This window comes from Rhinopithecus roxellana, chromosome 11, assembly GCF_007565055.1.
Source record: "Rhinopithecus roxellana isolate Shanxi Qingling chromosome 11, ASM756505v1, whole genome shotgun sequence".
NCBI lineage: Eukaryota > Metazoa > Chordata > Mammalia > Primates > Cercopithecidae > Rhinopithecus > Rhinopithecus roxellana.
Window position 1 is genome coordinate 43,520,189 of NC_044559.1, and position 5,730 is coordinate 43,525,918.

Genomic DNA, 5,730 nt, shown 5'->3' on the forward strand with positions numbered 1-5,730 from the left:
AAGGGCTGCCATGAAACTTACGTGAGATAAAGCAAGGGATCCTAGCAAATCTTCAATAGATGTTGCTCATCATTCTGAGTCCCATCAGACAGTGGGGTCTCAGCTTCTTCCAAGAGACTGTCAGCTGACACTTCCAGGCAGCAGGCTTCCTCTTCTCTCTGGTTGGGCCCTTTGCGTAGCCTGTGGGGCCTGGGCCAACCAGAGACTCAGGAGTGGCAAAGGCCCTGTCTAGCAAACCAATTCTTGTCTTATCTGATAATGAGCAAGTGAGCCAGAGACCCAATGGTGCTGTTGGACTTTGTTTTCGTGATTCTGCTTACCTCACTTGAGGGCTGGGCCAGGGGTATGCATAAACAGCTTTCCTGGGGGGCAGGGACCACCTGTCTGATAGTGGTAGCAGAGAGACCATTAGATAGCAGTCAGGATCCTGGGTTCCAGGCCCTGATCTGCCACATGTTCTTACACAGTGAACATCCCCTGTAGGGTCTCAGAATTCTTATCTGTGTATCATTCCTAGAACTCCCAGGGTTCTACAAGAATCCCATGAAGAATCAGATGTGTAAACGCTTAAAAATAGAGAACTGCTGGTGGGCCAAGGTGGAGAGGACTAGAAGGGGCCTATCCCCAGAATGACTGGATGTTGCATGTCCTGTAAGTTATCATCTGAATAGGACTGACCTTTCTGTCCAGCCTGGCATTGGGCTGGCATCCTCAGTTTGCATTCAGAGTTTGCCAATGTCCTTTCTTCCTGCTCTTCTACAGACCTGTGGTATGCTCGAGGGCCACAACCACATGCCAGGCTTCAGGTTCCAGGCATTTTCTCAGGCACTTCCTTTCCCATGGAATGCCAGGCCCTGGCCCCACTCCACTTGCAGAGCTCCAGATTCCCCCAAGGGATGTGCTGTCTGTGTCCATGGCACTTTTACAGAACTTCCCTTGGGGCATTGGTGACATTCTGGTTTGTGTTCAGTTTATATCAATATTTCATCTCTTTCTAAAGATAACTGTGGAAAGGACCACTGCAGTCTACAACCTCTCATTGGAGTGTGTATTCAGGCACATGCATGGGTTAAAGACAGTAGCACAGTGGAAATAACAGTGGATTTGAATCCTGACTCTTCATCAATTCATTTTATTCTATCTATTGGTGTGTACTTGGAGTGACCTTAAGCAAATGTGGATCTCTCTGAGTCTCAGCTCCTTCACTTGTCAAGATGGAATCATGATATTTATGCCACAGGGTTGCTGCAAGATAGGCAATGACGTGCACACCCATCTGCCTCTACCATAGTTCTGTTTTGAGCCCTCCCTTGGGTCCCAGTTACAGCATTTAGTGATTCACATTGACTCTGTCACGAACATTCCATTGCTGCTGACTTCCCTCCAGCATGAAGGAGCATGCCATGCAGATCCAGCCACAGTGTGTTCTGGTGGGCACACTCCAGGCCTTTTGCCTCTGGTCAGGTGGGATGGATCATTGTGGCTTTTCATGGAGGTGCAGTGAGGACTTGTATCAAGGCCTGGATAGGGACGTGCATCTCCTCTCCTTGCTGAGTGTGATCTCACTGCCAGCTGGTGTCTGGGGCCATGTTGGAACCCGTGTTTGGGCAGGCTCAGCCTGACTGAAGCCAACAGGGCTGGGGGCCTAGTTACTGTGGGATATCAGCACCCCCTGCCAATGGCCCAACTGAAGGCAGGAAATGTTGCTCAAAACTAGAGGAAAACGAGTTCAGTTTCTTTAGGAAACTGAATTAATACATTCTGAGTGTCTTTCTGGCATTTTAACCTTTCAATGTTGCCTTTAGGAATTTAGAAAGCAAATGATCTTTAAAATGATGTGAGAGGGTATATGAATGTGTGTGTGTGTCTGTGCGCACGTGCATGTGTGTGTGTTCATTGGTTTATTGATGCTGGACCTAGTTACCAAGTCACCAACACCAGTTTGGTGTTGCAAAATTGACATACTTTTAAGTTACAGTCCAAGGACACCTTCCCGAGAAGGTGGTTGAGGACCTCTGGAGTATGCAGGAAGAGCCAAGTCATGGAGCTAGAAGTACTGGCTTCATCCCTCACCAACTCTGTCACTTAACTTCTTTGAGTCTTTGAGTTCTCATCTGGAAAATGTGGGGTAGCAATAAAAGCTTTTCTTTCTGTCTTTGTTGCAAGAACTAAATAAAGCATAGTACTGTTTGGACATGTTTTATAAACTCCAATATGCTGGGAGAATATTGACATGTTATATTGTCAATATAAATATAAATAAATATTTATATAAAGATATAAAAATATAAATGGGATCCCATGTGTCTAAAGTCTCTGGTGAGGCTTCAATGAGTGCCTCCAGGACAGAACATCAGGTCATGGTTGGAGGATGTGCCCAGGTGATTGTTTGGCATCCAGTGGCTTACCCTGACCATTTCTCCTAGAGCACACTCCTGAGAACATGACCACAGACCACCCTCACCAGAACTACCTAAGGACCTCATGAAAATGCAGACTTCCAGACCTTTTGATTTGGAAATCCCAGGGGTGTGACCCAGGAATCAAACTCTTTAACCAGCACCCCAGGCTTATCAGGTGACTCTGATACACACGAAAGTGTGAGAATCACAGATCCAACAGTGACCCCAAAATGTTGGTTGATTTACTCCACAGACAGTACTTGGGCACTATCTTACTCTGTTTGGTGCAGATAAAACAGAATACCTGAGACTTGAGACTTGGTCATTTATAATGAATAGAAATGTGTTGTTCATGGTTCTGGAGGCTGGGAAGTCCAAAATTGAGGGACTGGCATATGGTGAGGGCCTTCTTGCTACATCATCCCCTGGCAGAAAGTGGAAGAGCAGAGGGAGGGAACCCATTCCCATGATAAAGGCACTAATTCATTTATGAAGGCAGTGCCTCCATGATTCAAACACCTCCCATTGGGCCGTGCTTCCCAATACTGTTGCATTGGGGGTCAAGTTTCCAACACATGAACTTTGGGGGACACATTCAAACTATAGCACAAATAGCTCCTATCTCCTGCCAGGAGCTATTTGTAGGGGACACTTCTTTGGCAGCAGGAGAGACACACAGATGAACAGCGTCCTCTGCTGTCATATACCAGATATTTAATGAATACATGTAGTCAACACTGAAATCTGTAGGCCAGATGAGGGGGCCAAGGGATGAGGATATTGCTAGCATTCTGCTCTGTTTCCTTCTCTGGGAAGCAAAGCTAAACATACACATTACCTTATGTAGTTATCACCACAGCTTTGAAAGGTAAATAAGAAAACCTAGCCTCAAGGATGTTGAGTAACTTGCTCAGGGTCCTATGAAGTCAGTGAGTGGTGTGTTGTTAAATGTTTCACCACAGGCTGGGGTGTGAGAAGCCCTGATTTGTGGAGTTTGCTGATTTCTATAGTGCAAAACTCTCATTGTGGTGGATTTTAAGGTACCAACATGCTGTCACTGAAGCAGAGATGGAGAGAGATGCCCATAATGGGCCCTTGTGAGCTGGTGTGAGCTGGCTCCAGAACTCCACTGTCTGCAGCTGTCAGTCACTCAAATAACTGTCAATGAGTGTCATCTGTGGACACACAGAGAAGAGAGGGCATCTTGTTTCTGCCCTCCCGACTTCTCATTTCATGAGCATATAATAAAGTTTGGATGTTTGTCCCCTCCAAATCTCATGTTGAAACATAATCCCCAATATTGGAGGTGGGCCCTGGTGGGAGGCGAAGGCGATTGGCTCATGAGGGCAGATCCCTCATGAATGGGTTGGCACCATCCTGAATGACTTCTCAGGCCATGAGAGATCTGGTAGCTTAAAAGCCTGGGATCTCCCCCTTCTCTTTCTTGCTTTCACTCTTGCCATGTGACATGCCTGCTCCCACTTTGCCTTTAGCCATGATTAGAAGCTTCCTGAGGTCCTCATCAGAAGCTGAGCAGATGTTGGAGCCATGATTGCACGCCATGCAGAATCATGAGCCAGTTCAACCTCTTTTCTTCATCAATTACCCAATCTCAGGTATTCCTTTACAGCAAAGCAAAATGGTACAATACAGCGTCTACGATGTGCTTGGTACTATGTGAGGGAGATACTTAAGTATAATGAGGTCCCTACCTTCAAGGAGTAGAGTCAACCACATTCTTGCTTGGCTTACTTTATCTAGTGGGTTGAGGCCCAGGAATGTCCAGTCACCACTAGCCACACTGGGAGGCTCCAGGATAGGGCTGTCTGTGTCCAGGACAGGGACCTGAGGTTGCTGACATGGTGCAGGGGGTCACTGCAGGGCAGGGTCTCACAGAGTTGAAGGGGGCTGCAGGGGCTCTGAGAGCTGCCCCTGTCTGTCCATCCCCACCCCTTCCCCACAGAGTCTTGGTTGAGAACAGAAGGGCCACAGTCCCTGCACATTTTCCTGAGGGGAGGCAGGGGTACCCTGCGTCCAGGGTCTCTGTGGCCTGGACCAGGCCTGCCAGCTGGCACCCTCCTCATTTTCTGAAAAGTTCTGGCACGTTATGTCAGGCAGGTCCCTCATAAACTAGAATGTGCTGTCTCACCAGTCTCAGGGCAGATGGGTGTGTGGCTTCAGGGCTAGAGAAGGCAGCTGCTGGGACTTGGAGCAGGACAGCAGAGTATCCACCACACCAGGGCTGCTATCTAGGCTGGTTGTGGACAGCCTGGCATGCCCAGGTGGGAGCAGTCAGGGTCAGATAAAGGCCTCTCCCGGCTGGAGAGATGCCCACGGGATGTTACAGAGAGCCTCGGGGTCCCTGCAGCAGGCTCAGGATACAGTGGAAGCTCCGGCTGTAGGGCGAGGGGAAGAAGGTACTGCGAATCGAGTAACCCCAGTCGTGTAGCAGCTGTTCTTGGGACAGGCAGACTGGGACACTCATGTCAAGGTCTGCCAGGATGGCAAGCAGGTGGGGACAGGTGGCACTGGGGCGTGAAGTTGTCCAGGCATCCCTTCCTTTTCTCAGAGAGATTTCCTTGACTCAGCCTGTCTTTGACACACACGGGGGGATGGAGGATGATGGGGGAAGGGAGCGACAGTGAGCCAATCACCCTGCACCAGAGCCTTCAGAGCTGGTTCCCTCCGAGACTGTGTGAGTGTGTGTGCACGAGTGTGTCTGTGTGTGCACCAGTGGGGATTTCTGTGATAGAAGCAGCCAGATTTCAGAGACAGAGAGAAGAGGAGGGGGAAGAACGAGACGGGGGAGAAAATTGGGGGTGGGAGAGACAGACGGAGATAACAGCGCGGGGGGCGGGGAGAGGGAGAGAGGTGGAGGGGAGAGCAGAGAGAGAACGCGAGCCAGAGAGCAGAGAGGGAGGAAGAGAGAAAGCAAGAGAGCGGGAGGGTGCGCGGAGCGGAACGGAGACAGAGCTCGCGGGGATGGGGTGAGAGCGGGAGGAAGCAGAGGCAGAGGCGGAGCGGGGGCGCAGGTGTCTGCAACCCAGGATCCCGGGGCACTAAAGGCTTCGGGTTCGGCCGCGCGCTCAGTCGTTGGCCCCAGAGGTGCAGCGAGGGGGACCGGGGTTCACTGCTGCGCTCCAGGTGCCTGCCCGGGAGGCGGCGCGGGGCTCCGGAGTGGCTGCGCGCCCAGACGCCTGCCCCGGAGGCTGCCCGAGGCTCCGGGGTGGCCGCGCGCCCTCCGGGGAGCCATGGCGGCTGGGGCCGGGGGTCGCCGGGCGGCGGCGGCGGCGAGGGGCTGAGCCGGCCGCGGGCTGCGCTATGGCGG